Source organism: Triticum aestivum, chromosome 7D (genome assembly GCF_018294505.1).
Source record: "Triticum aestivum cultivar Chinese Spring chromosome 7D, IWGSC CS RefSeq v2.1, whole genome shotgun sequence".
NCBI classification, from domain to species: Eukaryota; Viridiplantae; Streptophyta; class Magnoliopsida; order Poales; family Poaceae; genus Triticum; species Triticum aestivum.
The window spans coordinates 610,465,159-610,477,801 of NC_057814.1; the positions used below are offsets into that span (position 1 = coordinate 610,465,159).

Genomic DNA, 12,643 nt, shown 5'->3' on the forward strand with positions numbered 1-12,643 from the left:
TACGTCTTACGTTTGACAACCTCCGGGCATATGACATTAAGCTCAACCCGGAAAAGTGTGTCTTCGGCGTCCCCGCTGGAAAACTGTTGGGCTTCATCGTCTCCAATAGAGGAATCGAAGCAAATCCGGCTAAAATCCGAGCTCTGTCACAGTTGGCTACACCAACAAACCTCAAACAGGTCCAAAAACTGGCCGGATGCGTGGCAGCACTAAGCCGCTTTATCTCCAGACTAGGAGAAAAGGCACTCCCACTCTATCGCCTCTTACGGCGCACTGATAACTTTGAATGGACAGACGCGGCGACTGCCGGACTGGAGGAAATAAAGACCCTCCTAGCAAGCAATCCAATCCTGGCCGCACCAAACGCGGGTGAACCCATGTTGCTATACATATCGGCAACGCATGAGCGCCGTGCTCGTCGTCGAACGAGAACAGGACGGACACAAATTCCCACTTCAAAAACCAGTATACTATGTATCTACTGTCCTCACACCATGAAAATCCCGGTACCCCCACTACCAAAAGATAGGGTACGCGATCTTCATGGCATCCCGCAAGCTACGACACTACTTTCAGGAGTGTTCAATCACGGTGGCTTCTGAGGTCCCACTCAATGACATAATAAACAACCGCGATGCCACGGGACGTATCGCCAAATGGGCCATAGAGCTACTTCCATTCGACATAACATACAAGCCACGTCGAGCCATCAAATCTCAAGTACTGGCCGACTTCGTCGCCGAATGGACATAGGCCGAACTTCCTAAAGAGTATGGCGCATACTCCAATTGGGTCATGTATTTTGACGGTTCCAAAATGTTGGCAGGACTAGGAGCGGGAGTCGTATTAACATCCCCCATTGAACACGTCGTCTAGTATGTACTTCAGATATTATACACAGACTCCAACAACGCAGCCGAATATGAGGCCCTACTGCATGGTCTTCGGATGGCCATATCCATGGGCATAAAACGCCTGGAGGTGCGCGGGGACTCGAACCTCGGGATATCTCAGATAAACGGCGACTTTGACGCCAAAGATCCAAAGATGGCAGCTTATCGCAATGTCGTATTAAAAATATCGGCTCGGTTCGGGGGCTTGAATTTCATCATGTTTCCCGAGAAAGCAATCAAGCAGCGGACGTCCTGGCTCGCATCGGCTCTAAGCGCAACCCCGTCCCACCTAAGATCTTCCTGGAATGGCTTTTCAAGCCATCCGTGGTGTGGCAAGGGGAGGGCGGCGACAATAATTCAGATCCGAACACAACCTCAAACCCCGAACATACAGACAGTGCCGGGGGCTCAGCCACCGAAATAACACCATCGGCCCATCTCATCATGGCAGTCATTGCCCCATGGACCGAACCCTTCTTGGCCTACATTAATAGGAAGGAGCTTCCCAACGACTAGAATGAGGCTCGCCGCATTGTCAGGTGTTCGAAGGCCTACAAGGTTCACGACGGAGAGCTCTACAAGAAAAGAACTACCGGAGTACTTCAAAGATGTATCTCCGAAGAAGAGGGGCGACAGCTTTTAGCGGAAATTCACGCTGGCCTCGGCGGACACCACGCCGCAGCTCGGGCCCTCGTTAGCAAGGCCTTCTGTACTAGGTTTTATTAGCCGACAGCCCGAGCGGACGCGCAGGACCTTGTCCAACGTTGCATCGGATGCCAGCTCTTCGCCAACCAAAGCCACATGCCCCCAACTTCCTTGCAAACTATCCCCATTACTTGGCCTTTTGCGGTCTGGGGCCTCAATATGGTTGGACCCATTAAAGGGGGAAGCCATAAGAAAAATATCTGCTGGTTATGGTGGACAAATTCACTAAGTGGATAGAAGCTAAACCGGTCAAAACGGCTGAGTCCGGCCTGGTGATTGACTTCATATCCGGTGTTGTGCACCGTTATGGTGTCCCACATAGCATCATCACCGACAATGGCTCTAATTTCACAGCCGACGAGGTAAAAACCTGGTGTACTAATCTGGGTATTAAACTCGATTACGCCTCCGTCTACCACCCACAAACCAACGGTCAAGTCGAACGAGCCAACGGTCTTATTATGAGCGGCATCAAGCCCAGACTAGTGCGGTCTTTGAAAGAATCAGACAAGCACTGGGTTGAGGAACTCGACTTCGTACTCTGGGGGCTGCAGACCACGCCCAACCGTACTACCGGATACACACCTTTCTTCATGGTGTATGGCACAGAGGCCGTATTGCCTTACGATATTATTCACGACTCACCTCGAGTGCATATGTACGAAGAGAGAGAAGTCGAGCTTGATCGGCAGGACAGCCTAGATGCCCTGGAGGAGGAACGCGATGTCGCAAAAGCCCGTTCAACATTCTACCAACAGCAGGCTCGAAGATACCAAAGCAGAGAAGTACGGGCCAAGACTTACAATGTTGGCGAACTCATTCTACGCCTGCTGGAGAAGAAAAATGACAAACTCAAGACCAAATGGGAGGGTCCCTTCATAATTGACGAAGTTCTCACCGGAGGAGCGTACCGTCTTCGTGATGCATCAGATAATCGCCTCGAGCCGAACCCCTGGAATGCGGCCAGACTCCAAAGATTCTATGCCTAGCGTCGAACTCCTTGTTCGTCTCCTTCTCCCCTGTAGTTTCCATTATTTTTTCTCTCTTTTCCGATTACTTTTTCATTCTTCACTTTAAAAGTTTTGGTACGGCTAGACCGCACACCGCTAACACATACATATTTAAAATATGTATGTCCATTATACCTGGGGGCTTGTTGGATAGAAGCTTTTTATCATTATTCTTGGAGCATCAAGCTCTTCACATATGAGTTCTTCCATATGTACCTTTTCTTCGCCACTATATGCATCGATATGACTTAAGTTTTGGCCAAGCTGGGTTGCCTGGCTCCTGTGCTTATGCCCTACGTTCTCGTTAGTTCGGCTAGGGCATAAAGGGAGCACCTCTGCGATTGTTACTGTTGGGTCATCCGGATGTGTACCTCAGACTGGGTGAAGCCGAAAGCTAGCGTTCTTAAGGGAATATTCGGTCGGTGAATTAAAGATGTTTTTGCAATTACTCCATTGGTAACCCCCAGAAGTTACATACACTGTGATTTTTCCATCACAATTCGGACATGTACATTAATACATGCACACCCAGGGAAAGGAACCCTTAACGGAACTATTCTCTCTGGAAGATGTTTCTTACGATCTCAATGTAATATAACATAACTAGCAGAATACAACTTGTCTGTTCAAGCAACTATGACCCCTACGCCTAGTTTTCCAGGCATACCTCGGCCTATTCGGTCGTGAGGGTATTCGGAAGCACTCTGCACCCTTGGGTCCGGAGGTTGAAGCGAAAAGGTCTGCCATGACAAATGCTATACAATTCAGCTAGAATTACATAGGGTAAGGAATGTACATAGTCACTTGGACTCAAACACTTCACCCTCTATACCGTCCAACAGTCGGTCCAACTTATAATCCTGTTGGGAATATTTGGCGGCCACCTCTACTTGGTCATATAATAAACTAACGGGAATTTGCTCCCCATTTGACCCTAGCGGTCCAACTCGGGCCATGTGATTCAGATCCAGCTTGGTATATCGCGTTTTCATCATGGCACAGGCCTCTTGTGCACCCTCTCGGCGGGTTGATATCTTCCATAGTCGGATACGCCGCCGCGCTCCCTTGAACAGCTCTACAAGCTCCTCCATACTTCCTGGAGGGGAGGTGGACGACCATAAGGCCTTGGCCACGCTCCGCATGGCTAGCCGAGCATGCTCGTGCACTTGTGACTGCCTTTGCAGCAGATCACTTCATGATCCGGACACCTCCTCTTCAGGATGGCCCGTCAGTATACCTGCAAACATGACTATATCAGTCCCATTTATCTCTGAGCTACTTCAAAAATAGTCGAACACATACTGAAGATACCGCCCCACAGCTTTTTGTTTTCCTTCATGGAATCATCTAGCTGGGCTCGAACATCTTTCAACTCTTCACCCAATGCGGTGTTGGAATCCTGTAGCTTGTTTTTCTCATCTCTGACGCGGGTCAGCACACGCTCGCCTGCGGCGTGTTGCCTTTTCGCCTCTTTTTCTCCCTCTTGGGCGACCTTCAACTTCTCTTCAAGTTGATCAGACGACCCTATAATGCGAAATCAGCAGCAGCATTAGCGCAGCATGTACACAATTATTGTTCCTCGGTGGAGGGGAACATTACCAGAAGACGACTTCTTCACGTTTCCCAGTTCGGCGGTAGCAGCTTTTAGCTCCGCCCGACACTGCTCCATCTCTTGGGCTAGCAGGCCATTCTTCTCTGCGAGGACCTGGTTGTTCAACGATCCTTAAATCAGTTATGCCAACTGCTTTCAGTCTCGGGGGCTACGGGCATATGGTTATCCTTTTTTGACAAAGAAAACTTACGTGCACATCTGTCAGATATTGCCTTGTGGCTTTTCTAAGCCCGTCTCGAGCAGCCTGGATGTATGCGTCGCCCGAGCTAAAGGCATTGAATGCCTCGTCCGAGAACTTGGGGTCTTGTAAAACAGCCATGCAGCGCCGATGATTCATGGCGCTCTCTACCTTCGAGTTGGTGACGGACATATTGTCCGAACACTCGGCCGACGGGCAGTCCGGCGTTGTTCCTACATCGGCCCCCGTCTCCCCGGTTGGATCTAAATCCTGGTTGTTGGGAGCGCGGCCGGCCGGGCCCCCGGATATAGTTCGGCGAACCTTTTTCCTGTATCCAAACAAACTCACAAGTCACAGTCGGGTATCGTCGCTGAAAAACATATTTTTCCGTACCTCCTCAATGAAGGCCCGGCTGGGTTTTCACGGGCCTTCCTCTTCGAAGGCTTGCCCGGCGCAGGAACCGATCTCTTTGGAATCGCCGAACGCCTCCCCTGTGGAGCACGATACAGTGTGGTGGGTGAGGCAGGATAAAAGCACCATTTTAGAGAAGGCGTTTCTGGATCACTCACATGTGAAGCAGGGAGAAGGCCAGGGTAGTCGGCGGTGATGGCCACTTCTGTGCCGTCATAGCTCGCCTGGTAAAATACCCCCTCTGCGAGTATCACGAATATGTCCGGATCCTCTTCAAATCCGGGGTCACGCTCCCGGTTGTGGTTCTCCGGATGTGGGGCGGGACTATAAAGTCCTTCGGTGACCTTCCGCCAGTGCTGTCATAACAGACGGATTTGAAATTTATCAAAAATAATCTGGAAGCGAAATGAGTGAAACAGAGGGGTTGAGGCTTACCCAACTGGGAGGATTATACATAGAATACCCATCTCTGCGCTTAATGGGAAGAAATTCCTCTTCTTCTCCTTTAAACAGCTCGGCCAATATCTTGGCCAGAGCGGCGGAGGTGTCCGGCCCTTTTCGGCCACAGCGGGAGGCGTCATCCTCTCCGTTATAGTGCCACATTGGCAGCCCTCTGTATTGAAGCGGCTGAACCCCTCGCACTATGGAAATCGCCATAACTTCGACTATTGTAAGTCCGGACTGAGCGAGCGTCTTTATCTTGTTCGGGAGCTGACGAACTTCAGCGCTGTCATCCTCTTCAAGACTCCGGGGACGCCAACTGTGGCGTTTCTTCAGCGGAACACTTGCGAATTCAGGAAGACCCTTTCGAACCGGGTTAGGGAGTGCGACGTCCTCAATATAGAACCATTCGGAAGGCCATTCTTCAGATGCCTTCCTGGGTGTGTCGGACGGATATCCGGTATCGGTGATACGCCACACTTCGGCTCCGCCCACTTCAAATATTGACCCCTCATGATTGCGCGGGACAAGACAGAACAATTTCCTCCACAGCTCAAAATGGGCTTCAATGCCCAGGAAGAATTCGCATAAAGCGACATAACCTGCAATGTGCAGAATGGAGGCAGGGGTGAAGTTGTGCAGCTGGAGGCCATAGTATTCCAGAAGCCCTCGGAGGAACGGATGGATGGGAAATCCAACACCTCTTAGCAGGTAGGGGATGAAACATACTCGCTCTCCCCCGGATGGATTGGGGAAGTCCTCTGCCTGAGTCTCACCGTTGAAGAAGTCTAGCCCCGCTCGGACAGGGACTAGATCTGCAGGAGGAAGAAATCCCTGCGTTTGCAGCTTCGTCAATCGGTTGTGGGACACCGAACACCTCTCCCACTCGCCTCTCTCTAGGCCAGAACGGGTGGAGGAGCGGGGGACGATAGCCATCTGGAATGGTTTCTCTTAAACAGTCTCCGGGAATTTTCTCTGCATGGTGCCCAATGGATCTAGGATCCAACCTCTTTAATAGGCGCTCTTCCGTGCATGGATGGGGTGTTATCTGCAAAAATTACCTGACCTTCCACCTTCGCTCGACGCGTGGAAGACGAAGTTATTTAAGGCGCAGAAGCCGAGGGGAGCGACATTGGGTCAATGGCCGAATACTTTACTTGAAGATCATTAAAGGAGGAACCCGCCTTGCAATGCCGAAGACAATTTGTGTGCCGAACACCTCGCTATTGAAGACTGGTTCGGGGGCTACTAAGGGAGTCCTGGACTAAGGGGTCCTCGGGCGTCCGGCCTATTATCCATGGGCCGGATTAATGGGCTGTGAAGACATGAAGGCCGAATACTGTACCCGTGTCCGGATTGGACTCTACTTGGCGTGGAAGGCAAGCTTGGCGACCGATGATGAAGATTCCTTCTTATGTAACCGACTCCATGTAAACCCTAGATCCCCCCGGTGTCTATATAAGCCGGAGGGGTTAGTCCGGAAAGGATACACACATTACCATAGTCATATAGGCTAGACTTCTAGGGTTTAGCCATTATGATCTCGTGGTAGATCAACTCTTGTAATACTCATATTCATCAAGATCAATCAAGCAGGAAGTAGCACTACTAGAAAAAGCCCTATTAGTGGCGCACCTGTTTTCGTTAGTAATGGCGCACTATAGGTGCGCCACTATTAACACGCCACTAGTAACAGATAGTAATGGCGCACCTCTGGTGCGTCATTAGTAATCCAGATAGTAATGGCGCACCTCTGGTGCGCCACTACTAACCCTTAGGTGCTCCACTGGTATTCCCTCTAAGTGCGCCACTAATAGCCTTATAGGTGCGCCACTAGTAATAAAGGAAGGTGCGCCACTAATAAGGGCTGAAATGCGCCACTAGTAATGTATTTGGAAAACAAAAAAAATCCAAATTTACAGAAAACAACCTATAAGGAAAAATAATTTAAAAACAAAAAATGAAATAGAATCATAATTTTTATTATAGTAAGAATATTACAATGTCTTTACAAGTATCAAATAAAAGAAAAATTACAAGGAAATAAAAGAAAATTCTAAAACTAATCTTCGAGTAATCTTTTCTTCTTTTTCTTTACTTTATCCCTGCAAAGAATGATAGAAATATGTGAGAATGAACATTGCAGAGAAGTGAAATTGAGCAATTATTTGCATCCGACATCGAAGATCTAAGATACCTTGAATCATAGACATGGGTCATTTCATGAAGCCAAGAGTCTATGCCATTCAGGATGCATAGTTCCCTGTCAGAAGAACTTATTTATTCAGTAAACACAGTCCTAAGCTTTTTACATGAGACAAAACATAAGGTACATGCACTACACCACGGTCAAGTATTGGTGACACATCAATCTGTCGGCATATGGTGTCTTTGCCGACACATAATTTGTAGCTAACACATATGCTGACAGAAGACTGAACAGTCGGAGGACTTGCTGTGGGGAAAGGCATTGCCGACAGAAGTTCATTTGCCGACACATTTTGAGTCGGCATACACCCTACCTACGCCCCTGTGCACATACACCTACCTACCCCGACACATGATTTGTGGGCATACACCCTAGCTACGGCGACAGACGGGGTGTGAACATAGACCCCACTTTTGGCAACACATAAGTTGTCCTGCTAGGTATATACCTTTGCCGACACTTGTTCTGTTTGGACAGGTCTATACCTTTGCCAACACTTATGTTGTCTAGATAGGTACATACCTTGGACGACACATACTCTGTCTAGCTAGGTACGTACAAATTGCCTACACTTATTCTGTCTAGCTAGGTAGTAACCATGGCTGACAATTACTCTGCAAGAATCTGTTTACCAGCAGATAAATTGTTGGAAATGTAGTGTACAGCCAAACCAATGATTTGATACATATACTATATACAATGTCAAATGCGATCAACAAACAACATCAAGATGAACACATATTGGACAACAATGATGATAGGTTCACAAACATACATAAATATATATTCACACAGGTTCACAAGCATAGTTTGACCATCCAGAACACACAAGTCAAAGGGCCACTATTTGCTAGTCTGAACTAATTCAAACAATGGTCCAGAACACATAAATCACATACATGAGCACAAAGTTTCTACTCCAAAACACTTGAAGCACCAAATGGTCCAGAACACACATAAGATTCAAGAAATGATTGAAGTTGGTTGGTCCAAAATACTGCAAACAGCCATATGTGTTCCATGACACTCCAAGTCCTCCTCACATCCAATGCTAGGTGTGGCTAAGTACCTGAAAATATTCCATATGAATTTGTCACGAAAGTGCAATCATTCCAAAAGTTGTTCAAAGCTCATATGAAGATTGTTAGGATAGAGCGGCACATGCTAGCTTATACTTGATTGTTCATGTGAGAGTAACATTGTTATATGGCCATGAATACACACAAATATATTTGTTCCTATGCGGTGAAGTGTAGTGTTGCGGGCTTCCTTCTCCACAGGAATCAATCACCACAGGAAACAATGTTCTGCTATTTTTGTCAACATCATTTGATCAACACACTTGAGTTCCTTTTGGTTTCATGTCCCAGAATTATTAGCAAGAGCATTCCCAGAAAATCTACTTGTGCATATATGCTACAGAAATGCTTATGACGAGTAAAACACATTCTCAAAAATAAGCTTGGTATGGCAACAAACAAACTAAACTAATACAAGGGGAAAGGATGCAGAATTAGGATGTGGCTATTTTCAAGTTTGTAACATATTTGACCAAGATCAGGACATGGATTATCAATATGCTTCCGCAGAATCGTTTCTTAATTGAGCCGCACGACACCATCAGAATTACAATATTCTATTCTGGAGCTCAAAAGTTCAGACTGGTGGCAAGTTAATAAGCTAACATGGCAGCTCTGTGAGTCTGCAACAGGTTATAAAGGATAAGATGATGCCTACAAACTTGGCAATAAATGCCATAAGATAGGATTCCTGATCAGCAATATTATTTGTTAACAACTCATAGTAGTAGTTGTAGCTTGTTATATTTAAGAACAGGCAGTAGTAGTTTATAAAGAAATGGGCTTGTCAGATACTAAGAGTTGTAGGTTGTAATAATATTTAAGAACTGGCAGTAGTAGATTGTACTAAACTTTTATATGCTATAGAGGAAACATGGCTGGGCCTTATGTAGTTATGTTGCACTTCTTTGTACATTGTCTTGACACATTCAGTTTACTTGTAATGTATAAATTAGATGAAGAGATACTACAATATCACGATCCATTGAGGATGAAGCTGAGGTTACCATCTATGATCTATTTAAAGAGGAAATAAAAATCTAAAGCTTCAACAAGTAGAGGCAACTGCTGTTAGTACCTGCAACTCCTGGCACATTAGTTGTCTTCTTGGCATCTTTGATCTGCAACAAGACAACAACAATCATTACTCTTTGGTCTGATTCCCAAAACAACTGAAAAATAGGCATTCAAAAATAGGCCTACATGTAATTATTACTAGTACGAATGCCGTGCTACAATCTTCAACTTCAGTATCAAATATACTGTCATCAGAGACGCCCGAGTAGTTCCGCTGCACTGAGAGCGCTCTGCTGATGTTGCACAGCACGGCCTGCTCGTGCTACTGCTCTTGCATGCTCGGGCTGTCGGGCGTCCGGAAAGAAGAAAAATTGTAGAGCTGCGACAGCAGCAGCTTCAGGTGCTGATGTGCTCTTGAGGAATCCTTCCATGTTGGTAAATTCAGTCTCCGGTCTCTTAGCATAGATAAGATAAATAGCAATTTCTTAGTCTGTGTTGCTACTCATTAATTCTTTTAGACCACCGATGTGGTTAGTAAAAAGATCAAAAAGTTCAGCATAACTCAGACCGATGTGGATAGTTCACACGGGTTAATTTGTTCTTTCATGCGCACATATTAATCAAATAAATTCTTCCAATCTAGTTAATTGTGCTGCTGGATTTTGGTGGCCATTCTGGATGTATAAATTTGTTGTGCGGATCTCTAAACTAATATGGATCTGTTTACGAACTATAACTTAGCACTATATCAAGTTCTTGCTATCAGTTTGATTTTGGTGGTCCAAGTGGATATATACACGAGTCATACAGCCACAGTCTGCACTATTTGGTTAATGAGAACGGAAGGAGCACAACACTGACCCCATCGCTTATCTCAGCCAGCTTCAGGTCCACCATGGCCACCTACACCGAGCGCCATATCACGTCCCCGAGCTTCGTTGTCGACTCATCTACACCAACCCAATCACCACAAACAGAGATATCAGAATAGTTCATGACATAATTATACCGCTTATGAGTTGGGGAAAAAGGAAACTTTGATGTACCTAGGCTTAGACAACCACGTTTTGTCCATGATGCACCATTAATATCAAATTTTCCAAGTATCTGAATTTGGCTAGTGCGACAGTGTTAGTTTTGCATCGGTGAAGCAACAATCATTATTCATTATTCAGGCAAATAGCAGTACAAAACAATCAAGCAACAGAAACACATTCTTGTCCGGTTGTCTACTGTCACAAGCAACGACATATGAATTAAGTGCAGCAGTACAGCAAAGGAAAACTTAGGAGGAGTTGACGCTTACCTCAAGGCACGGGGACGGCTGGATTCGGGAGGGGCACAGCTCGAAGGAGATGGAGCCCCGGCAGCAGGTCCGGTAGCAGCGTAATGAGCCTGGAGATGGATCCCTGGCATCAGCATGTCCGGCAGCAGCGGGAGGCCAGCAATGGAGCCCCGATAGCAGCAGATCCGGCAGCAGCGGGAGCACGACGATGGAGCCCCGGAGGTAGCAGGGATGGAGATTCGCGAGGACGACGGCTGGATGTCAGGAGGACACGAGGACGGCCGTCGGATTGTGGAGTGCGAGGACCGCGGCTCGATCTCGGGGAGAGGGGGCAGAGTGCGAGGATGGGTGGATGTGGGGTGGAGCTTGGGGGAGGGGGGTGCGACCTCCGGGACGACGGCTTGACGACGGGGTCGAGCGCGAGGCCGGCGGCGATGGCGGCCGGACTTTGGATCGAGCGCGAGGCCGGCGGCGATGGCGTCCGGACTTTGGATCGAGCGCGAGGCCGGCGGCGATGGCGTCCGGACTTTGGATCGAGCGCGAGGCCGGCGGCGATGGCGTCCGGACTTTGGATCGAGCGCGAGGCCGGCGGCGATGGCGTCCGGACCGTGGATCGAGCGCGAGGTGGGCGGCGACAGGGCACGGGTTAGGGTTGTGGAGTTGTTCGATTTGGGGATTGTTTGCTCGGGGGTGGAGGTTATTTTGCACAAAAACCCGAAAAATTTCCACCCGCGCCGAAATCCCACGCCAAGTTTCCAACGATTGACACGTGTCCACCTACCTCGACACTTTGTTCGTGTCCATACACCCTATGTACGCTGACACATGTTAGGTCGCTAAGTACCTACCTACGGCGACTGAAAAAATGTCAAAACCCAAACATCTGCCGACACATAACATGTTATTAAGCAATTACTGAAAGATATATTGTGGTTGTGTGGTTGCCGACACTTAGTGTGTCCACAATAATGTGCCTATGCCAACATATGATCCGAAGATAAAACTTAAAAGCTACGCCGACAGTTATTTTGTGGAGATTACTGAACCTTTGCCCACAGAAGTGTGTCATGTAAGCTCTACCGTGGTGTTGTGATGCTTGACGTAAGCTACGGCCACGCTAATCCTGCTAACAACACACATGCAACTAGCTAATCAAGATTACTACTAACATAATTCACCGAAAAGAGTAACAGGTGATGCATCAAAAGGAATCTGGCCAGATCTGATCACATTAGACGAGCCTAGGTGTGTGGATCCAAAACAAGTGTGCAGATCTTTGATAAATGAAAGTTAAGGTTAATAATCTAAACTTTAATATTCTGAACTTTGTTACAGTTTAGCCCAAGGAGGCATGCTCTATTCCTAAGAAATTAACTCTTTCGTGACATAAACGTTGTGATTGATGTGACGATGAAGGAGTTTAAGTTCTGTACCTCATGCATTGCGCCACCGTATAGTGCGGCTCGCTGTGCCGTAGGGTCCTCATCTCGACAATGTGTGCGTTTTGAAATGAGAATGTGATCTATTCTAGAACCATAACTGAATTCTTCAACTCCAACGGTTTGATTAAAGCAAGTATAAGCTCCCTCCCTGCACAAAACAAATGAAGGAAGCATACGATACATCGTTAGAATGTGATTATCATGAAGTACACTATAGTTGTAATAATCCTATATAACTATAAAGTCAATCCCCACTGAACATTTTTCCTGCCCTCACAGCCTACCACATCAGCAAATTACTAACTTCTTTTAGTTGTTCAAAGATGGAAACCAGCACTGATACGTGCAAAGTTCTGAGGAC

General features: G+C 47.1%; 1 long non-coding RNA gene across 2 annotated transcripts; it reads right to left on the reverse strand.

Annotated features, from left to right (window-relative positions):
* Positions 1 to 8,214: 8,214 nt before the first annotated feature.
* LOC123165144 (uncharacterized) lies at positions 8,215 to 11,511 on the reverse strand. Of its 2 annotated transcripts, none has more exons than XR_006482801.1 (5): positions 10,862 to 11,511; positions 10,602 to 10,662; positions 9,742 to 10,505; positions 9,617 to 9,659; positions 8,215 to 8,528 (listed from the first exon to the last, which is right to left on the reverse strand). It is a non-coding gene; the product is annotated as an uncharacterized lncRNA (long non-coding RNA). The 2 variants fall into 2 exon arrangements; XR_006482800.1 differs by having other exon boundaries at positions 10,602 to 10,672.
* Positions 11,512 to 12,643: the final 1,132 nt, after the last annotated feature.